The sequence below is a fragment of the Prionailurus viverrinus genome, chromosome B1 (assembly GCF_022837055.1).
Source record: "Prionailurus viverrinus isolate Anna chromosome B1, UM_Priviv_1.0, whole genome shotgun sequence".
In the NCBI taxonomy this organism is placed as follows: Eukaryota; Metazoa; Chordata; class Mammalia; order Carnivora; family Felidae; genus Prionailurus; species Prionailurus viverrinus.
Window position 1 is genome coordinate 76,235,520 of NC_062564.1, and position 24,210 is coordinate 76,259,729.

Genomic DNA, 24,210 nt, shown 5'->3' on the forward strand with positions numbered 1-24,210 from the left:
TGAGGAAACAAGGTTTGAGCAAAAGATAAACAGGACTTAACTAATTAAGCAAAGGGGACTGACAGGGAGAGATATAGACATGGTAGGGGTGAGGAGGAATGTTCGGAGTCATGAACAGCATGTGCAAAGATTCTGTGGCTTTTTAAAAGAGTGTGGGCACCTTAAGAACTGAAGGAAAGACAGTGGTGCTAAAGTATTGTGAGCTAATGAGTAACGGGTATGAGACAGGCTGGCAAGGTAGTCAGGCTGGACCCCTCAGAGACAGGCACACAGAGGATCTTTATTTACCTTCAGAGTGATGAGAAGCCCCAAGCCTCCTAAAATGGGAGGGAAGGTGAGGGAGGAAAACAACACCACGAAATCTGCATTGTTTACAAATCACTGAGGCTGGAATGAGGAGCCAAGTGAAGAGTGGATAGGGTGGAAGCAGGAAGACCAGGTAAGAACCTACTGTAATAATCTAGAAGAGAGGGTAGAGTTAATACAGATAAGAAAAATGAAAGGGCTTGAGAGATACCAAGGATGTCAACTCAGTAAAGGATTGGGTGGTATTCTCCATTTGTGGTTTACTCAAAGATCATGCTTTGGTTTTACCCAAGAGTTCCTTATTTGTTAATTATTTGCAAACCAAAAAGCATCATGCAAATGCCAGGATACTTTCTCAATCAGCTTTCTAAATCATATTTTAGCTTCTTTTAAATGAAGAAGAAAAAGTAGCAAAGAAAAAAACAAAATTTAACAAGCATCTCATTTTATGTAAAAATATGTGCTCCTGAAAAATTATGCTACACCTGGGTAATAAAAGAATCTATTTCATAAAGAATATTACTGAGTAAATATTTCTTCCTTGCACACAAGCATACACTAAAAAATGCAGAACAGATTATCGTGATACTTTATCAAGTGAAATGTAAACCACTATCTTGATTATTTCCATAAATCACTTCTCCTTTATTGCAGGGTACATAAATTGGGTGATTTTACAACCCTTAAAAGATGGAATGGCTGAGAAATTTAATAATCACCAGCAAGTTTTATAATAAACCATTTAGTAAGCAACTAGAATGCCCAAGAGGCTTGCAAGGATTTAAATCTATTCATCTACCAACGACTTTATTCACATGGAAAAGTCATTTTTATATCTATGTCACAACATGCCATCTCCAGTCCATACCCTCCAAAGAAACGTTGCTTTCCTATAAGCCTGAAGACAATGTCATAGCAATATAAGAAGCTCAAAATATAGTCAGCCTTATAGACTATACACATATACCACCACAAAAGTCTAATTTTGGCCATATGTCATTTTGTCTGACTATACAGACCAATTTGTATTACAGCTCAGAATGAACACAAAAGAAAGAACTGGGTTTTAGGAGTCTCGTATAGCAAAACAAATGTACCAGCTAAATTCTAATTCAATGAGCTAAAAAAAGACAGTCTAATTTTGAGATTTTGCAACTAGAGTTTATACCAACTCTTCAAAATGCAGCTTTTACCTTGGGAAGGAAAAAACTGAATACGAAAAACACCGAGGAAAGAATTTAAAATCATGGAATGTCAATAAACTGACTTCTGAAGACTAAATGCACTTTTAAATATGCTGCTTTTGGCAACTAAAGTCACGACTCAGGCATTATTTTATCAGAGATTGTACATGTGAATTTCTGTTTTCTTTCCTTAAAAAAAAAAAAAAAAAACCCTTAACGTACACAAGTATATGTAAAGTCATTTGAATAGTCTAAAACAGTATCCTGACAGTCATTATCATTTATAGCACATACACTTAAGGCTGAATTGGGCATATTGCAGTGTTTTGAGAAATAATTGTATTTCTGACATACCACAATAGCTCTGAGAAATGCTGTGCTCTACACCATCGTGTGGTTATTTTAAATGTATAACTTGAGGGGCACCTGGGTAGCTCAGTCGGTTAAGCATCTGACTTCGCCTCAGGTCATGATCTCACGATTTGTGGGTTCAAGCCTCACGTCAGGCTCTGTGCTGACAGCTTAGAGCCTGGAGCCTGCTTCGGATTCTGTGGCCCCTCTCTCTGCCCCTCCCCCGCGTGCACACGCACTCTCGCGCTCTCTCTCTCTCTCTCTCTCTGTCTGAAAAATAAATATTTAAAACAATTTAAATATATAACTTGAAATCTTTCCAGCACAGGGGTGAGAAGGAGCAATCATGAAAAATTTCACTATTTGGGGGTGAGGGGGTGGGGAGGGTTAAGGAAAAACAGAGTAAAACAGACTAGATTTCTCAAGATTTATAACACTGCAGTATTACCTAAAAGAGTAATTCATAGAAAAATATTAATTACTACAGAGCTATGCCAGGGAATGTGCTCTACATGCCAACTTGTGGGTCACTGGGACATTTTACGATCACATGAAAACACAGTTGAAAGATGGGTTCTAAAATAATGCAGAACAGATTATCTTTCATAATTTCATCTGCTTGACAAAGATGTAATGATACAATAAGTTACTCTGCCCGAGAGTCTTCGCCAACAACAGTGGCACTTCTCATGTGATCACCAAGATTTTAGTACAGAAGAGAAAAAGGACTTCCCTTAGCTAAGCCTCAGGTCATCTTATAGCTTACAATTTCTGATTCCAAGTAAACAGATTTTCATTTGCCCTCTATCTCTCTTGAGAAACATAAAGAAATGTCTAAAAAGCTAGTGAAAAGTTGAAGGATGTTAGAAATCTCATACCTAATTTTCATTAGCAGGAAAAAAAATTGAGATTTGTATTTATCAGGAGTCAATGTAGCATACTGTCCAGATTCTCAGAGAAACTAAGAAATCCTGCTCTGAGAGTCAACCTTTCTCATTTGTTTTTACCTTTCGCTACAGAAATATTCAAACACAAACAAAGTAGAGAGAACAGTACACTTAACTGCCGAGAGTCATCTCAAAAATTAACAATTTATGGCCAGTCATAATTCAGCAGGTTATATAATCTTTCACTTTGCTCCTTGCCTTTGCTGAGTTGTTTGAAAAGTGAAAGCAAATCTCATAAACCCGTATGGAAGGTAAACAAAATAAATGGCCCCCAAAGATATATCACTTCCTAATCCCCAGAAGCTGTGAATACTACCTTATCTAGCAAAAGATGTGACTATAATTTAGGATTTTAAAAAGGAATTTACCTTCATTTACATGAGGAGGCTCTAAATGCAATCACATGTGTTCTCATTAGAGGCAGAAGATTAGATACAGATGTACACAAGAAGATGACAGGAGATTAAGCAGAGAGATGCCGCCACAAGCCAAGGACAGCCAGCAAAAGCTGGAAGACACAGGAAGTCTCCTCTAGAAACCTCACAGGGGAACATGGCCTGCCAACACCTTGAGTTTAGAATTCTGACCTCCACAATTACAAGAGAATAAATTCCTGTTGTTTAATCCACCTAGTCAGTGGTAATTTGTTAAGGCAGTCAAAGGAAACTAACACAATACTATATAATCTGAAAAAAAATGTAGTATGCATCCTTAAAATAATTTTTAAATTATTTTTAAAATAATACCACTATTGGGTCGCCTGGGTGGCTCAGTCGGTTGAGCAACCAACCCGATTTTAGCTCAGATCATGATCTCATGCTTCTCGGGTTCAAGTCCCACATCAGGCTCTGTGCTGACAGCAGGGAGCCTGCTTGGGATTCTCTCTCTCTCCCCCCACTCTCTCTCTTTGCCCCTCCCCACTCACTGTCAAAAATAAACCTTTAAAAAAAAGGTCTACACATGTTTAAAAAAAAATAGCAATAATTCCACTATTATTCCTCTAAATCCTTTAATTTATCCACTGTCTGGAGTTTAAATTGTCCAGATTATCTAACTTTGTATAATTTATAGCTTTGTAATTAATTTATCCAAATCAAGATCCAAACATAATGGACACGTATCTCAAGTCCCCTAATGATAGCTTCTCTTCCCTCTGTTTTCCTTGTCATTTATTTAATCACACTAATGGAGTAATCTGTCCTACAGGAACTTCTACATTCTGGATTTGGCTGGTTACCTCTCCGTGGTATTGTTTAACATCGTCCTCTTTTTCCTGTGCTTCTTATAAACTAGTAGTTAGGCATAAAAGTTTGATCTGAATTACATGACATTTTCTTTTAACAAGAAACCTCACAGACAACCTTGTATACTTCCTATCCCATCAAATTAGGAGGCCTGTAGTATCTACTTCTTTCTCTTTTTGTAACATTAAGATTGACCAGTGGGTTCAGGGATTATTAGCCTAATCCATCAATTATAAAGTCTGCCATCAGCCTCTGACCCCTAGTCACTGGTGACCATTCCTAATATCTATTATTTCATCAGGGTAACAAAATGGTTATATTTTCTTTATATCATTCCTTCCACATTTGTTAGCTAGAATTCTTCTAAAAACAAGATTTTTTCCAAACTATTTGGTTACTCTGAAATACAGCTGTTTGGCTTTTTGTTTTTAAACAGGAAAGGTACTATAAATGCTTGATAACATCTAATTTTTAAGGGAGTGCCAGGGTGAACACAACAAAGAGACTACAAAGACCACCTTGTCTATACTCAATGAGTGTTAACTTTCCAACTGCATTCAAGTTAGTTCTCAAATTACCAATTCAAATACTTGGTCTACAATATAAAACCTATTTTTAAATAAAAGCCAGGATTGGGGCAACTGGGTGGCTCAGTCAGTTGAGCATCTGGCTCTTCCTGATTTCTGCTCAGATCATGATCCCAAAGTCATGAGATCAAGCCCTATGTCAGGCTCCACGCTGAGCCTAGAGCCTGGTTAAGATTCTCTCTCTCCCTCTGTGCCTTCTCTCCCTCCCTCCCTCTCTCTCTCTCTCTCTCTAAAAAAATAAATAAAAGCCAGAATCCAACACAACATGTCAATTTGATGTCAGTTCTTGGGATTTATGCCCTATCAGATCATTCTAAACTCCTCAACTAACCACTCCAAACCATTCAGTCTGGGTCTACTGGATCCTATTTCACTAATACAAACCACCTTCTCATTCTACACTGTGCCTTTGGTTTAGTGTTCTTCACATCTGCCTCTCTCTTTGCAAACTACTAAAGCTGGCCTTTTCCCCTCCAGGAGTCAAAACACCTCCTGCTCTTGCTGTCCAACACGGCTCCTCTCTTCTGAGAAAAGCACAATACTTCTTTTAGGAAACTGTTCCTCTTCCTCACCCCAAATAGGTATTTCTAAATGGGGCTGCCAATAACCAGACAATCGGTGCCACTGGCCATAAGGACAAAGATGTCACCCAAAAGAGGTCAACCAGAGCCATTCCTAGGATTCAGAGATTTGGACTAAGGAAAGAAGGTCAAGCCCCCTCTGAGTGATTTTTGGCTTGCTGGCAGCCATGCCCCAGCCACGTGGAAGCAAATGACCTAGAGAGAAGGAGAGACAAAAGACAGAGAGTCTTGGGGCGCCTGGGTGGCCCAGTGGGTTAAGCGTCTGACTTCAGCTCAGGTCATGATCTCAAGGTTTGTGAGTCAGAGCCCCACGTTGGGCTCTGTGCTGACAGCTCAGAGCCTAGAGCATGCTTTGGATTTTGTGTCTCCTTCTCTTCCTGCCCCTTCCCTGCTCACACTCGGTCTCTCTCTCTCCCAAAAATAAACATTAAAAAAAAAGAGAGAGAGTAGGAGACAGTTTTGGTGATACAGGAGTTTTTGGTTTGGGCTTCCCTCACACTCACCTCACCTGCCCTATATTTTGGCCATGCGAGCCAATAAGTTCTCCTTCTGTACAGTTTAATTTCTATAATTTATGACCACAGAAATCCTAATATGATCCCTATCATGATTCTTGAAGACTTTGACCACAGTCACCTCTACCTTCATTTGTTGTACCTACTTTCATCACATACTATCCTAATAATTTTATGTGTCAATTACATATCTGTTGCCACATATATTTTCCAGACATATATTTTACACACTTCTTGACCTCCCCCAAACAGTCCCTAGAATGGGGCTAATAGACCTGAGTATATAAATAACGATTGCCGTGCACTGATTTTTACTTCCATGTTAAGCACTTCACATCTGTTATTTTATTTAACACTCACAGAAATAAGGGCATTATTATCTCCACTTGATGATGAGGAAGCTAAGATTCATCCAAGGAAAGTAACTTGTCCAAAGTCACACATTTACAAATGGCAGGGTAGGGACTTGAGCCCGATGTGTATTTAAACTGCCATCCTGCTTCCCACAATATAAATCCTTGCTACTTAACTTACCAGAAAGTATAAATGATCAGAGACTTCCATGTAACCCCTGAGTTTCCACTAACCTCAAAGTGTATTTTCCTCCATCATTAAAAATAACATTAATGTATTGATGTATAAATAAATGAACTATATGAAAATAAGTATCTTGAAAAAGTTATAATACAATTTCACCAAGATTGCTACTGGCAGCCTGAAGACTAAATGCTGGCATTTCTCTTAAAGTAATAGGTAAAAGGAATGAATATTTAAGACTACTCTGTCAGAACAAGTTGTATACAACTCCCCTGGCAGTGATATTTCAAAACAGCAAAAAGAGATATGTGAGCACCTGTCAACATGTGACACGCCTACAGCTCTCCAATTGCTCAGAGGAATATTCCTGTGTCATCATTAGACACTAATAGTTATCGAGCGCTCCCATGGCTTGGAGGCAGGAACAGAAGGCCTTTAGGAAGAAAATGGTTTCATCTTCACAGCTAAAAAGGAGAGAGGCCAGGACAGTAAAAGCAACTTACTGGTGGAGAATCTAATCACCACCAGTTCTCACCTCTACAGTATCTGTATCCTTTGGGCCAACTTTCTCAATTTCATGCTTGTGCCTCCAATTCCTGCTAGCCAAGTCCACGTGTAGCTCTTGCTAGCAAATGAACTTTGAGGCAGTAGTTTTTCAGCATCCAGCCAAGTATCTTTCATTGAAAAGAGTCCCATAAATGTATATTGACGGTTGTCTGTTTCTTTTTTTTTTTTTTTACCCTTTCTCATTTTTATCACAACAAAGTGTTTTTTTTATCACTTTCTCATTTTTATCACTTTCCTTAAGGACCTGACACCATATAGGCACAGTTCTGGGGAACAGAATGATTGTTCCTAAAAGGCCAGAGGACATTGAAGAGGCACATGTAATTTTGGAACAACACAGTCAAGGGGAGGTATGCCCAGCACATACTGAAGAATGCATCCCCTGGTGAGACAAGACATACTGTCTCACTTGCTGACTTGCATACTTTGGTAAAAGCCCCTAAAGAATGGAAAGCTGTCACAGGTTTAAGAATATCTGAAATGAGATCATATAGATGAAAGTGCTTTGTAAACCATGAACAGCCAAGGGACCATAAACTTCTGTTGTGATATGGCTATTATTACAAACGCACAGATCTGGGGAACAGGTAGTTATATGGTTTGAAAGAACTAACCTGGTCTGGATAGAAGTGATCTTTAGTAACCATTCTCTTTCAGAGAATACAAAAGAATACAAAAGAAAAGCTGGGGCGCCTGGGTGGCGCAGTCGGTTAAGCGTCCGACTTCAGCCAGGTCACGATCTCACGGTCTGTGAGTTCGAGCCCCGCGTCAGGCTCTGGGCTGATGGCTTGGAGCCTGGAGCCTGTTTCCGAGTCTGTGTCTCCCTCTCTCTCTGCCCCTCCCCCGTTCATGCTCTGTCTCTCTCTGTCCCAAAAATAAATAAAAACGTTGAAAAAAAAATTTTTTTTAAAAATACAAAAGAAAAGCTAAGCAACAAATGGTAGGGAGTGAAGACCTCCAAGTTAGCAAACTCCCACTCAGTTCAACAAATTCTTACTGAATGTCAAGCACGAGTCTGTGTCTTGGGATATACAGCCAAAGACAGCCAATACTAATATGGCCAAAGATTGCTGTCCTTTTTGGAGCTCTATATTCTTACTAAGGGAGAGAGTCAATAAACAGTACACATAATAAATAAGTAAATTATAATATGTTAGAAGATAAATGCAGAAGAGCAGGGTAAGGAAGATGGAAGGTAGAAAGTGTTTCCAGTATTTTGAGCTTAAAAGATGAGCAGACCGTCAGTACAGCATGTGACTCTTGATCTCAGGATCGTGAGTTCAAGCCCCATGTTGGATGTGGAGATTACTTAAAAAATAAACAAATAAAATCTTTTAAAAAAAAAAAAAAAAGATGAGCTGAAGAACAGAGCAGAATGAGGTCGGATTTCCAATGGTGTTCCTCAAAAACTACGTTCAGTTGTGGGAAAATGAGGAAAATCATACTCTGCTTGAATAAAATATGCATAAAATTTGACAAATCTGGGGCGCCTGGGTGGCGCAGTCGGTTAAGCGTCCGACTTCAGCCAGGTCACGATCTCGTGGTCCGTGAGTTCGAGCCCCGCGTCAGGCTCTGGGCTGATGGCTCAGAGCCTGGAGCCTGTTTCCGATTCTGTGCCTCCCTCTCTCTCTGCCCCTCCCCCGTTCATGCTCTGTCTGTCTCTGTCCCAAAAATAAACATTGAAAAAAAAATTTAAAAAAATAAAATAAAATAAAATAAAATTTGACAAATCTAAATTCCCTAGGAACATATAGCTCATTTTATTATTTCTTTTCCTTCACCCTTGTTCAAAATTATTGACAAAAATGTGCTATATAGCGTATTTACAGAAGATACAAAAAGACTTAGCCAGAAGCAGAGCAAAGGGAATTACGAGAGACACGAGCAAAGCAGATGACAGTAAAAGTAAACCAGGCAAACCAGTGCCTCAGGAATGGGCCCATTTCAACAAGACTTTAGGACTCAATTTTTTTCTCAGGCAAAGTTGGATCTAGTTCAAGGATGATATATAGGTTTCATTTCTGGTAACAACCCCAAACAACTTGCAGAGTCTCCCTGGAGCATGGCATTGATAAAGACTTCGGGGTCTTGTGGCAAATGAATTAGACATTTCTTATTGGGTTCAATACGGAGGGTGGGCAAGGAAGCATGATTTGCCTTCCCTTCCCTAGGTAGATCTTGGTGCTTTAAAAAAAAAAAATCAGTAGACATTCTCTGGCCACCTACTAAGTAAAAGTTAACATCAAGAACAATGGAGGATTTGGAAGGATAGGGCTGGAATTCCTAAAGGATTCTTAAATTCCTAAAGGAATTTATAATCTAGTTGGGAAGAAGGTCAAATGTATACAAGATGACACTGCAAGGCATCAAATGACTCAGCTTGTAAAATTTCAGTCCAGAGATTCACATGCCAAGAAACTGCTACAGCAAAAGATAGCCAAGAAAGACTTAGTGGAGGACACAAGCTCTGAACTGGGCTTTGAAGAATGTGCATCACTGAAATAACTAGAAAAAGGAAGGGTTACTCCCAGCAGAGTTGGATGAAAAGGCATAGGTAGCATCTGCTCCAGAATGAGAACAGACCAGCATGGCAACCAGATCATAGATGGATGCCTTGTGTATCACTCAGGATTCTCCAGAGAAACAGAACCAATAGAAGATTTTACACACACACACACACACACACACACACACACACACACACACACACACCCCAACAGACAGAGAGAGAGATTTATTATAAGGAATTGGCTCAAGCAATTATGAAGGCTGAAAAGTCCCACAGTCTACAGTTAGCAAGTCAGAGAAGCAGGAGAGCCAATAATACAGTTCAAGTTTCAGTCTAAAGGTAGAGATGGATGGCCTAGATCAAAAACAGTCAGGCAAAGAGTGTGAATTTTTCTTTATTCAGCTTTTTGTCCAATTCAGGTCTTCAACAGATTGAATGAGGCCCACCCACAACAAAGGCAATCTGCTTTACTCAGTCTAACAATTCAAATGTTAAATCTCATCCAAAAATACTCTCACAGACATACACAGAACACTGTTTAACTAAATATCTGGACATCCTGTGGCCCAGTCAAGTTGGCACATAAATTTATCACCCCACTTTGAGTTGAGTCATTACCAGTAGGAAACAAGGACCATGATCAGTGAGTGACACGGGCAAAGATACACTTTATAAAATCAGACTGACTTTAGCATGAAAATGGATTAGAGAAAGAAAAACCAGAAACAGAAACAAGATTTAAAAATATAATTGTGGACACCTGGGTGGCTCAGTTAAGTGTCCAACTCTTGATTTCAGCTCAGGTCAGGATCTCATGGTTCATAGATTCTAGCCCTGCATACAGGCTCTGCATGGAACCTGCTTGGGATTCTTTCTCTCCCCTCCCTGCCACTTCCCTGCTCAGACACTCTCTCGCGTGCACACTCTCATGTTATTTTTAAAATAAACATTTAAAAAATATATTATAATTGACCATGTGACAGTAAGAAGTAGATAGATCATCAACAAACAACAAACATGTATAGGGTTCTATTTGATATAAGGTACTCTGCTAGGTGATTAAGATGCACTTACTCATAAGTGCTACCCTATAGTTTAATTTGATATCTGGATCCAAACATAGACCTGTCCAGCAGGAATTGGAGAAGCAAGCCTAAGATTCCAAAGGTCAGCGAGAGGATGCAGATTTATAAATTATCCACATGGGGAAGAGAGCCAAGTTGAGAGTTTGCCCCTGACATGCCTATACGGAGAAGCTCAGAGGACAGCAGGTTGAGTCAGTCAGGCTCGAGTCAGGAAGCCTAATCAGACCTACTCGTTTTGTGATTCACTGTGAAGGAATGACCACTCCTCAGTGACAGACTAACTCTAAAACATGTTCAAAAGGTAGGATTACTTTAAGGGGAAAAGAAAGGGAGGCAGCAACACAAGCAGACCCCACACACCCAAACTCAAGTTGCAAGTGGGTTCTTCTGTAGCAACTCCAGTGTCTGCTTTTCAAATAGGACATGCAAGGTCTTAAACAGTAACACATTGGAGAAGTACCAGGAGGAAATGCAGAGAAGGTGAAACTTAATCAAGCTGATAAGAAATTTGCATTAACCATTAAGCATTTAATACAACTCAGGTAAATAGTGTTTCCTGAAGCAAATCAAGGGCAACAACAGTCCCGCTGTCAGATTTTTCACATACATTTAAATGACTACATCTTGCTTAAAATAAGCAAAATGTCAACATTTTGAATATATACACAAATAGGAGAGATTTTAAATACTCAACTTAAAAAACTGACTTCATGTTACAGAATAGACAATAATCAAGAATACATTAGACAGGTTGCATCTTCCCAAAAAGATCAAAATAAGAGCATATGCCAACTATAAAGTACCCCCATGTCTTAAGAAATAGTTTTATTAAAAAAGTTTTTTCATATAAGAACACCTGGGTGGCTCAGTCAGTTAAGTGTCCAACTCTTGATTTCCACTCAGGTCATGATCTCAGGGTCCATGAGGTCAAGCCCCATGGCAGGTTCTGCACTGTCAGTGCTTGGGATCCTCTCTCTTCCTCACTCTCTGCCCCTCCCCTGCTTGCTCGCTCTCTCTCTCTTTCTCAAAAATACATAAGTAAACTTGAAGAAAAAAGAAAATGTTTCATATAAAAAAATGTTAAGAAACATTTCCCCTAATAAAACAAAGATGGACAGACGTCATCTTCATGTTGAAGATGCACCAAATATTCACGCTAACAGAGCTACTTAAGACACTGTTAAAATACACTTACACATCAATACATGCATGTATACTTATGTGTGTACACACATTTATATACGTTTTCTATACTCGTTTTGATATATTACAAAGAAAATACTAAAATGAATGAATCCCAAGTACAAGTTCCATGAACACAAACCAAACAGAAGACACTCATTTTGAGGCATGAAATCTAATCCTCTAATCTAATAGCTATGAACAAAGCTTGAACTCAGTGAAACTATTAATCGACTCTCTCAGATAGTCAATAAACACTTTGCCACAGGAATCCCTGAGATGTGCTTGCTTCAATGACCCTGAGTCATGAAATTTATCAAAGTAACATTTATCACATTTATCAAAGTATCATTTTTCACATTTTTCACACACAGAAAAGTGAAATCCATTCCTGGCACTTTCTATAAACCTAAAGGTCTTAAAATTAACCCATTACCAGTATTTCATCAGAAGTAAACTTTAACAATATAAGAAGAGCTAAGATACACTCATTCTGTGTTCTGCACCACCTAGTGGATTCGCTGAACTCCTTAAAGGCATGTCCTAGAATAATGTTCTTCGGAAAATGTTTGGGGAAAAAAAAAACTATGCTCCATTAAAACTAATTAGCAGCTCGTCCAACAACTGCAGAGTATTTTTATAGCTGTTATCAATTACTATCTTCTCTTGGGGAAAACATTAAAACCAAAAGGAACTTGCAATGTGAGCAAATGAGGCAAGACCCACCTAAAAGCTCAGAGCCTTTGCTACTATGATCTCCTATTTCAGTGTCTGATCACATATGAATCATTTCTATCCTCAGTCTTACACATTAAGAAAAAAGGTGTTAACATAATTTTACATGGAGGGACACTATTACAGGAAGTATAAATTAGAGAAATGTAATATTTTCATGTCTTTGACTTTCACAAAACTTCGCTATAGAAAACATTCACACAAGTGTACTTTAGGGGATATTCTCTAAAATGCTGTTCTTAATATAGAAAAATGGGAAACCACCCAAATTTCCAACAATAGGAAACAGTTTAAATAACCTGTGATGTGCTATTATACAGCCGAAATGCTCTGTATGTAGGGGCATGGAAATACTTTTAAGTTATATATATTAAGCTAAAATAAAAACCAAGTTGAAAGTTGTTTAGTATTACCCATGTACTCAGTAACAACCACAATAATATTTTAATATGGAGATAAGTTTGGAGGAAAAACATGTACCTATTTATAGCAGTTTCTCCAGAACATTAGATTACAGTGCACTTCAAATTTAAACATTACATATTTCCATAATATTTGATTGTTGAATAATATGTATTATGTGTATAATCAGAAAGAATAAAGTTTTATTTTAAGTTAGTGATATACTTCAAAGGGAAGTAGGAGAAAAACTTAGGATAAAGAGAAAACATAGATGTTAAAAACTTTTCTAGGGGCGCCTGGGTGGCTCAGTCAGTTGAGCGACCAACTCTTGATTTCAGCTCAGGTCATGACCCCAGGATTGTGAGATGGAGCCCCACATCAGGTTCCGCAGTAAACATGGAGCCTGCTTGAGATTCTCTCTCTCCCTTTTGCCCCTCTCCTCCATTTGTGCGTGCCCTCTCTAAAAAACAAACAATGCCAAAAAAACAAAAAACAAAACAAAACAAAACCACTTTTCTATAATTGCTCTAAAATAACATCTGTCTCGGGGCGCCTGGGTGGCGCAGTCGGTTAAGCGTCCGACTTCAGCCAGGTCACGATCTCACAGTCTGTGAGTTTGAGCCCTGCGTCAGGCTCTGGGCTGATGGCTCAGAGCCTGGAGCCTGTTTCCGATTCTGTGTCTCCCTCTCTCTCTGCCCCTCCCCCGTTCATGCTCTGTCCCAAAAATAAATAAATGTTGAAAAAAAAATTTTTTTTTAAATAAAATAAAATAACATCTGTCTCTACCTCCCTTTTAGAAAAGTCATATCCTTCTCAGAACTTCAAATTTAAGCCACACACACAGATACTGGAAACACCTCCTGAGCTAGCATCTCCTGTTAGTCACAGCTTCTCAGGATAGAAGTTGAGCCCAAATTCCAGTATTTATCAAATTCAACTGAGCAATGCTGTCACTTCCTAAACAGTTGCAGACAAACTGCATTCAGTGTCTCTAATTCTAACTACAAGTTAATACAGAATTCACAAGAAAAGGTACAGAGTCTGCAGACTCTAAAGATATTTGAAGCTTTTTCATAATGGAAATATGAGGGGTTAAGAGATAACTACTCTTGAATCCACAGTTCCATAACCTGTTTAAACACTGCAAAAAAAACTAGATCAAAGTGGAAAAGAGAATTGTCTAGAAAGGTAATTGTGGAGAAACAAACATGGGGAAATGTTCCACTGCCTGGGGAGGGTATGAACTTGTGCTAGGAGAGGTTTGTCTCTACAGTCATGGGACCCTGACAAACATTTAAACTCCCATACCTCAATCTGCTCACCTGCAAAATGAAAAAACTGGCCATAAAGAGTCGCTATAGTCCTTTCAGTTCTAAAATTCTGAAAACAGACCGCTATGCTATTTTCGCCAAAGGATTTTTTTTTAATAATATACCTGTACACATCATAGCATATATGATACAAAGTTGTAAAGTAACATAGCCAAAAACAGCAGACTCCTGTGTGTCTCTTCTCCACCCCTGAATTCCATTCCCCAGAAGAAGCTCCTTCAACTCTGCAAGATATTTCTTCTGGTAATTAATTCCACATTTGTAAATCACACATTTAAATTAGAATTTCCCAGGTTTTTTTTTTTTTTTTTTCAGTTTTAGACATTATAAAAAGTTCTTTTCTCAATCTATTGGGGCATTTATTCACCCACCCCACTTCCCCAGGTATGGCCACACTGTTGAGATGCAAACGATATAAAAATTACATACACATATATATGTGTACATATTTACATATCATCCTGTCCCCAGTGAGGTCACATTTTGGTTAATAAATAAGCTTTCATTTCACAACCAAACACTTCACAAAATGTAGCAGGCAAAAAATTAAAAGTTTGGCCTCTGTATTAAAAATCCTGGATTCGGGTTTGAGTCCACGATGTATAGCAGCAGAGTGTGAAAATGTGCTAAGGAAACCTAACTCAAAACTGGAGTTGGGAACCCACGAAGAGAGGTCTCTGAGACGCATACCACTTGTGGTCACAGCTTGCGTAGTCCAGGAAAAAAGAAGAAAGGTTTCCTCTCAGCCCAGCAACAGCAAGCTGCCCTTGCCTACAGCCAATGAGAAGCCACCACCACTTAGAACTCTCATTTTCCTCCAATAAACTTTTGTTCAAAACAAATCCCTCTAAACTTCCTCCTTACCTCTATAAAGAAACACTCTCGGGGCGCCTGGGTGGCGCAGTCGGTTAAGCGTCCGACTTCAGCCAGGTCACGATCTCGCGGTCCGTGAGTTCCAGCCCCGCGTCGGGCTCTGGGCTGATGGCTCAGAGCCTGGAGCCTGTTTCCGATTCTGTGTCTCCCTCTCTCTCTGCCCCTCCCCCGTTCATGCTCTGTTTCTCTCTGTCCCAAAAATAAATAAAAAACGTTGAAAAAAAAAAATTAAAAAAAAAAAAAGAAACACTCTCCTTTGTTTGCCTATGGTACCCCATAGTTTGTTTGTCCCAACTGTAATTTTTCCACTTTCCCAAATAAGCTCAATTTTTGCTGGCTGAACAGTTTACCTTTTTTCTTTTAAAAGGTTGACATTTCTATGGTCAACAAACCTTCAACAAAGCAAGAAAGGATATCCAATGGAAAAAAGACAGTCTCTTCAACAAACGGTGCTGGGAAAACTGGATAGAAACATGCAGAAGAATAAAACTGGACCACTTTCTTACACCATATACAAAAATATATTCAAAATGGATGAAAGACCTAAAATGAGACAGGAAACCATCCAAATCCTAGAAGAGAACACAGGCAGCAACCTCTTTGACCTTGGCCAGAGCAACTTCTTACCCGACATGTTGCCAGAGGCAAGGGACACAAAAGTAAACATGAACTACTGCAACTTTATCAAGATAAAAAGGTTCTGCACAATGAAGGAATAATCAGCAAAACTAAAAGGCCGCCTACAGAATGGGAGAAGATATTTGCAAATGACATATCTGATAAAGAGTTAGTATCCAAAAGCTATAAAGAACTTAGCAAACTCAACACCCAAAAAACAAACAACCCAGTTAAAAAATGGGCAGAAGACAAGAATAGACACTTTTCTGAAGAAGACATCCAGATGGCTAACAGACACATGAAAAGATGCTCGACATTACTCAGTATTAGGGAAAGACAAATCAAAACCACGATGAGATACCACCTCATACCTGTCAGAATGGCTAAAATTAACAACACAAGCAACAACAGGTGTTGGCAAGCCCAAAATCAAACATGAATTGCGAGGTTTTTTGGACTGGCAGGTTATTGTAGCAACTGGATCCCAAACTTTCCCCTTACAGCCCAAGATTTATACACTTTGTTAAAAACTACCAAATCTGAATCTAACATCCGAAAGATTCAGATAACATGACTTTTCAAATCTTAAAGTTAAAAAAACAAAAGAACAAAAAACACCTGTCCTTGGACACCCCAATTGTCAACTCCCTTTCTGTACATGAAAAAGAAGGGAATGCCCCTGAAGCACTCACCCGAAAGCATGGAGATTGCCATTGATCCATTGGATATTACAGCCAACAACTAGATCCTGTAGCCTGTGGATACCCCATGCCTCACACTTATGTCTTCTATTGCCCTCTTACAAAGACCACTAAGGAAATAGTCATAGGATCTCCTTTAACCATCTTTGTGCCACCTGCAGTTTGAAGTTCTTAACTCTCATCATAGCATCTTTCAGTAGGCTGTCTCACTTAATAAGTCACTGTAATAATTCATCACTGTAATAAATCACTGTAAAAACCTTAGCCTGCTACTATTTTTCCCCTCCTACTCTGACGAAACCCCCCATAACTGCTCAATACCAACAGATCACCCTCTGACTCCCTGTGATGACTTATAGAAAACTCTTTGAGTAACACTGACTACTCATGGTTCACTGATGGTTCTTATGTGCAAAATGAAGATGGTAAATATCATGCTGAGTATGCAATATCAACTCCTTTTGAAGGAACTAAAGCAGCACCTTTAACTTTGGCTACTTTGGCCCAACAAACCAAACCATACACACTGGGGCCTCTATCCTAATCAATGGCAAAACTGCCAACGTCTACACAGATAGTAGATATACCTTTGGAGTGGCTCATGACTTTGAAATGTTATGGCAACAATGTGGCTTCCTTCAGAGACAAAATTAATTTTTTTTTCAACGTTTATTTATTTTTGGGACAGAGAAAGACAGAGCATGAATGGGGGAGGGGCAGAGAGAGAGGGAGACACAGAATCGGAAACAGGCTCCAGGCTCTGAGCCATCAGCCCAGAGCCCGACGCGGGGCTCGAACTCACGGACCGCAAGATCGTGACCTGGCTGAAGTCGGACGCTTAACCGACTGCGCCACCCAGGCGCCCCCAGAGACAAAATTAAAAGCAGACTCTTTTTCCAGAAATTATTGGATGCTATACTATTAACTGCTGCTTTGGCTATTACTAAGATTCCAGAGCATTCTAAGCTTGACTTTTGGAAAGCTAAAGGAAATCACCTTGCTGACATTTCTGCAAAATAGACTGCCCTCCAAAGTTCCAAAGTCAAACTTCTGTCATGGTCCAAAGGAACTCATCTTCAGATGATAATGTGGAGAAACTGACTAGAGACACCCAATGATCAGCACTAGAAAGGAAAAAACAGTATTGGCAATCGGATGGTTGCTGGTATAAGAAGAGAAACCTCTGGTTTGGGTCAAATAAAAAAACAGCCCTACCAGAAATTCTAAAACTCCCACTACTGACAACTGTACATGCATTAAACTATCAGTTGATACATAAAATGAGATGTTTAGGAACCAATACTGGTAGGGAAATATTAACAAGGCTTCAGAAAGTGCCTACTTTACCCGTCCCACCTGCCCAAAATAAAATCCAGGGCAACCCGTCTGCACAGTTCCTGGGCACTTTAAATTGCCTAATGGACCATTCAAGGTTTGGCAAATGGATTTATTCAGCTACTTCCATCTTACAGATATAAATATGTTTTGGTAATAATTTGCATGTTTTCCCACTGGGTCAAGCCTTTCCAGGTAGACAAGCTACTGCCTCTTCAGAAGCTAAAATCCTATTGGAAAAGCATGTATACACAGGGAATCCCTCTTGAGCTTCACAGCTACCAGGGAACCCATTTTTACTCGTCAAATATCATGGCAAGTCTGTGCTGTTTGGCCAGTTCTACAGCATTTTCACTGTAGTTATCATCCTCACTCCTCAGGACTAGTCAAGTGAACCAAAGGCATCATCAAAACCCAACTGGCAAAATTTGTGGAAACTCTCCAAATGCCTTGGTGGTTGGTTGGTTCTTCTAAATCTCAGATCCATCCCCTTTGGAGCTCATAAACTCTCATGCTTTGAGTTATTTACTGGGTTCCCTGTAAATCTAGCTTCCACGTCTTTTTACCTGCACCTAATAAAAGGAGATACAGTTCAATATTGCGAATGTCTAATTACATCTCTTGAAAATAATCATGCTCAAGTAGAGCAATCTTTTCACAGTGTGTTCCCAGGAGATGAAGACCCAAACATCACACCCTGCAACCTTGGCATTTTGTTTATTGGAAAAGATATCTCCAATAAGACTCTCTTCAACCACACTAGAAAAAGGCGTTTATCAAGTGTTACTGACTAATCCCTGTGCAGCCAAAATCCAAGGAGTAGACTCCTAGATCCATGTGTTCCATGTAAAGAAAACTCTAAAACCTGACTGGACTTGTACACCAACTGGTGGCCTCAAATTAAAGATTTCCAGGAACTGAAGAAGACAACAGCTGGAGCAGACAGCTTTCCCCAAGATGATAGCATCAGGCCAATACTCTTTCTGCTTTTTCTTATCCGTTTTCTCCTTCTCTATCCTGGAGGGACAACACCCTCCTTCACGTTTCCCAATCCCTCACAAAAGGGGGAAACCTTCCTGATAGTTCAGAGTCTGTTGAACAAACCCTGTCATCAAAACCCCAATCTGTCCAGGACAGCCATGACCTTGTAGTCTTCCTCACAGCAACCTTCTCCTTCATCTCCACTACAACCACTAACTATACCTGCACCTCTATGGATATTTGTCACCAAGTCAAATTTCTACAACCACGTTTTCCTGTACCTTGGTTTGATCTCTCCCCTGCCATAACTCTCAATGCAACTAATCATACCAATTCCACCCATGCAGTTCCCCATTCCCACTACTACCTTAGGTCTGCTTGCCCTAGCCAAACAACCTCCTCTCTATATGGCCTTTGAGAGCAAAGTCCACAGAACAATATGGTTTCTCCCTACTTGTTCCTCAAACACCACTGACCCTTAGCTTGAAAGGACCAACTGAGGGGCGCCTGGGTGGCGCGGTCGGTTGGGCGTCCGACTTCAGCCAGGTCACCATCTCGCGGTCCGGGAGTTCAAGCCCCTCGTCGGGCTCTGGGCTGATGGCTCAGAGCCTGGAGCCTGTTTCCGATTCTGTCTCTCTCTCTCTCTCTCTCTCTCTGCCCCTCCCCCATTCATGCTCTGTCTCTCTCTGTCCCCAAAATAAATAAACGTTAAAAAAAAAAAAAAAAGAAAGGACCAACTGAAAAATCCCAATTAAGAGCCCTATTAATAATCAAACCCTAGCAAGAATCTTATATGCACCACCTGGTTTTATCTTTGTGGCAACCCAGCCTCTCAGTGGGCCTATGAATGTTTAGACAGCTGGCGGGTTGGAGGCCAATGCTTGCTAGAATAACTGTCTCTGTGAACATCCACAATAAATCTGAAGCCTTCCTGTGGTCTTCCTCCCTAAACCTTCAACTCTGCATTCACCAGGAACTCCCCAGAGGTATACAGGACTCTGGATGCCTCTATTGTAGGTATTCACACCAATGAACAAATTATTAGAAATCTCTCTCTGGAGTTGGGAAAACTTGCCAATTCCTCTGTTAAGACAACAGCAGTCCAACCACAATTATTTGACTCATTGGTTAAAGTAGTTTTGGACCATCACATCGTCCTTGATTACCCACTTGCTAAATACAGAGGTATTTGTGTGATAGCAAGCAACTAACACACATGAATAAATTCTTCCAAAGAACCAGAAACGCAAATACATAAAATTAGGGAACAAGTACATTGCTACAACAAATTCCACCTGATGATCCGTGATCCTTTGATCTCTTTGGCTAGTTACCTTCAGGTTTAGGCTCCTAGTTTAGGACTATTACACAAACTGGAGTCATTATTCTGCTCATCTTATTTTATATAATCATTTTCAAACTTTGTACCTGGTGCCTGTCAAACCTTTGGGTAGAAATAACATACCCAATAAGGTGATGCTGGCTCAATGCATCAAGATGATCTCCAATGCTTACAACCTAAGATATAGACTTTAGATGGGAAATGCCTGAGAGTTCTCTCTTCTACTCACCCTTGTTACTCAAAGGTGGCCTCAACAGTTTCCAATCTGGGTACTTTTCCTTGACATGGGACAGGACCCTAGGAAAGGTTCTTCCTCACATCAAGAAATAAAAATGTTTCTAATAAGAACAGATGGCCCAACTCTTGATCAGTGATGCTCTTAAAGAAATATTTTGACCACAATGGGGAAATGTAAAAATGTGTTAAGGAAACCAGACTCAAAATTGGAGTTGGGAAGCCAAAAAGGGAGGGCTCTGACACACGTACCACTCGTAGTCACAGCTTGCACAATCCAGAAGAAAAATTTCCTCTCAGCCCAGCAACAGCAAGCTGCCCTCACCTGCAGCCAATGAGAAACCACTACCGCTTGGAAATCTCATTTTTCTTCCAAAGAACTCTTGTTCAAAAGCCCTCCCAACTTGCTCCTTTTCTCTATAAAAGGATACTCTCCTCCTTTATTCTCCCAACCTGCCTATAGTTCACCATCAATTGCCTGTCCTGAATTGCAGTTCCTCTGTTACCCTGAATAAATTTGGCTGAACTGCTTACCTTTTCCTTTTAAAAGGCTGATAGAAGTATATACCTAGAAGTTCCTTATTTTCTCTGAATCTTAACTGTTTCCCTCCTATATAATCTAAATATAATAGCACCCACTACAAAATGGTTAAATCACAAAGCACAAATATGGTACACGTCAAAGTACTTTGCTAATTATAAAGCTAATCATAAAACATACAGAAATGTTACTTTCTGCTCTTGCCTTTACTAAGAGACCAGATCCCTATAAATGAAATCCCTGACATTATTGGTCACTCTTGAGCACTGTTCCTCTACTTAGGCTAAGAGTTAGAAGTCACTGAAAATAAGAGTGAAATAGGTATCAATTGTGTTCCAAGGCCAGAATCTGAGTGTCCAGTTCTTCAAAGGGCTCACGTGTACACAGAATATAAAATAAATACCTAAGCATGGATTTGAGAAGGCAATTTAGTTTTCTATTCACCTGGAGAGGAAGCTTCCTTACCAAAATTTTATTTTAAGTAATATGAGAACAAAATTTCAAAAGTCACCCCTCAGGCAACTCTTGTTTCTAATATGTACCTCTCTATTTTGAAATAATTTGTTTGTACATTTGCTTTTTGACTTGTAGACATTATCTATTGGCTTCCTATTATGATAGAATGAACTTCGTAGAGAAAGTGTTCTGAGCCAAACTTGAGATATTATGATGCAGAACTGTCCAGTGATGCATTACTCCGAACCACCCTTTCATTTCTAGTCTTCAAAGGCCTACATTAAAAGCAATACAACCTAGAGTGTCTCTGTTTAGAGACAATAAGGAAGCTAGCTGGGCCTAAAGTATTAGACCACTCTAAACCTCTCTCTGAATCTAGTTCAGGGATGCTCGGTTTCTTTTGCCCTTTTCACCCACCCCACACGGTTTAGTCCTGTTCCTAAAGCTATAGGACAAATGAAAAAGGAGACCCCAAACAGTTTCAGGACAGGCGTGGGCATAATTCTCATGAGTTCTATGGAAAGGGATTAACTGGAGCTAAAAGAAACCAGCTTTTAATTATCTGAGAAGTTATCTAAAGCCGACAAGATGCAGCATTAAAATTTATGGACTGAATCTCCTGCATTACATCTGTCCAAAGGAGACCACTAATGTTCTCCAAATGTAGACTTCAGCTGGGGTACGCTAGGTTTGAGGCAGGGACAACATCGGGTCCAGTGCCAGGTTTACAAGTAAACTTGAGGTCAGGCAGGTGACCCTGTCAAACAGGCATGGTACATTAAGGAAAGGAAATCTTTTCTCTCATTAATCAACAGGATAAAGGTGATTAAGCAGGAATTATTTTTCAATGACCTACATAATTTCATCAGGCTGCTATGGCTATTAGCAGAGAGCAGATGACTTCCTAACAAGATGAATTTGATAGCACAGCCCTTCCCGAGAAGGCTGGGTGTGGGCCCAATCGGTTGACACTGCCTACTACTACTCCTCAGCTTGGGGATCCTTCCTCCAATGGGGATATCTCCCCGTCACTGGATGGCTGAGGCTGCAGCACTTGCTGAATGGTGGAAGCCGGGTCTGTTAAGAAGGGATGGATCCAGGTAAGTGAGACAGAGGTCACGTGGTTCCCAAAGTTCCAAACAAACAAGACTATAGCTGCTACCAACACCTCACCCTGGCCGGGCTTGAAATAGAACAGCAGCTAGTTCATTCCCTAGCAGAAACGGGGTTAACAAGGAAGCATTGTTGGAGTAGGGGCGGGAGACAGACGGACAGGCATGCAGGCACGACATCAATAACAACCACCATGATTTGAACGCAGTTTCATTAGAGACCTTACGAAACTGAGCAAGAGCCACCCAACAAGTCCGCCCTTACACCGGGAGAGTGCTACAAACCTCAGAGGGACACCACCTCGGTCTCCCGTGAAAGCGAAGTGGCTTGGGGAGAAAAACTGAGCCCCAGATCTCTTCGCCTCTCCTTCCTCCCGTAGGACCCCCGCTCTCTGGCCCCAGGGACCAGGGAAAGAGGTGGAGAGACCTGATGACATCTTTCTCCGTCAAAATAAGCCGGCTCTCTCTCTCCCGGGGTCAGTCACCAAGTAACGCCGGGTCCCGCGGCTCTCGCAGCCACCTCGTCCCCGCAGTGCTGCGGCCCGATGCAGCGATCTAGTTTGGGGTATTCCCAGTGCAACCCCCATCCCAATACCTGCTCCTCCAGCCCAGTCGGCGGAATGCAGAGAAAGGACGCGTCTGCTCTCCCCACTTCCTTAACCCCCTAAAATAAAAGAAGTCCTCAAGCGGCAAAGCTCCAAGCAGGGTGCCACGTACCTGCCCGCGGACTCGGCTCCTCCTTCCACACAGTGCGGGACGCTCCAGACAAGTGTCCCCAAACTGTCGGGAAAGTTTGTGCCGCCGTCCAGGGTACACCGGACCCCGAGCCGCCACCCGCGCCGGACTCCAGGAGGGGCGGAGAGCCAGCTCCTCCCCGCCCGGCTCCAACTCAACAGCCCGGCCCTAGGAAGAAAGTAGGAGAAGGGAGAAGCTTTGAGCGCAACTTTCCGACCATGCGTCAGCGGGCGGCTGAGCCGCGCGGATCCGGGGCTCTGCACCACTCCCCCCTCCCAACTCTGTGCTCCTGGGAGCGCGGGGGGGGGGGGGGGGGGCGGGGCGAGCCGGGGCAAGGCGGGGCCCAACCTGCCCGGCAGTCCTGGGGAGCACGGAGCCCGGCCCCGCCCCAGCCGCCGCCAGCCCCGCCCCCACCCCTGCCCTTGGGACGCGCGGCCGCCAGGTGCGCCAGGGCTGGGGCTCCGCGGCGCGGCAGCCTTGCGCGGGTTTCCAGGGTGAAGGGGGAGGAGCCTCGGAAGGAAACTTTCCACCGAAACTTAACCCGGGCGACGTGGAGTACACCCCACCCCGCCTTTAGGGGCTCGTCTTTTGTCGGCACTGCATCCCTTCACACACAACCGCTCTCACACCTCCCCACCAACGAAAAAATAAATCAATATTTATGAACCGGCCACAAGGCTGGTTTCTTGGGTCCTGCGGGGTGGAGGAAGTCAGACAACTCCGCCTGTCAGGGACGTTTTAGATTTCTTGCTCCCCAAAGGTTTGACGGCAGCCAGCGGTGCCCTCTCCCCACTCCAATCTCTTTCGCTGAAGCCTTTCTTTCTGTCCCTGAGGTTTGAACTTTAAAATACTAACAAGGTCCCAAGAGAGCTGAGTCGATGACGGAAGCGTTCTCCTGTTATTTTACTGGCATATTCTACTGAAGTGAGCAGGGGGAGTTTTACTCTTGGCGGACTTAAGGAGTCAGGGTTTTGGGGGAACGGAGGGCAGTGAGCAGGTGTTGCTTTTTGTTTTTAAGGTGAGTCAGCATTGTTGCAATTGTTTGCGAGTATATGTGTGCGTGGCACATGTTCCCTAGCAATCCTCCCCCAACCCCCAGATGAGGGCTTTTTAATGTGGACAGTTCTACAGCAAAAAGGAACCATCCCCAACTCAGGACTCCCCAGAAAATGGCACAGCAGGTTCAGAATCCATTACCCCAGCACCCGGGGCGAGGAGT

General features: G+C 41.4%; 1 protein-coding gene across 2 annotated transcripts in view; it reads right to left on the minus strand.

The window, feature by feature from the left end:
* FHIP1A (FHF complex subunit HOOK interacting protein 1A) overlaps positions 1-23,372 on the minus strand; it is a 259,379-nt gene extending 236,007 nt beyond the window's left edge. Inside the window, exons 1-2 of one of the 2 annotated variants that reach the window (XM_047857314.1) lie at positions 23,340-23,372; positions 22,974-23,159 (exon numbers count right to left, since the gene is read on the minus strand). The gene's annotated coding sequence lies outside the window, so the exon portion shown is untranslated. Of the gene's footprint in view, positions 1-22,973; positions 23,262-23,339 lie in introns of those variants that run through there. The other variant, XM_047857315.1, reaches the window with a different exon arrangement.
* Positions 23,373-24,210: the final 838 nt, after the last annotated feature.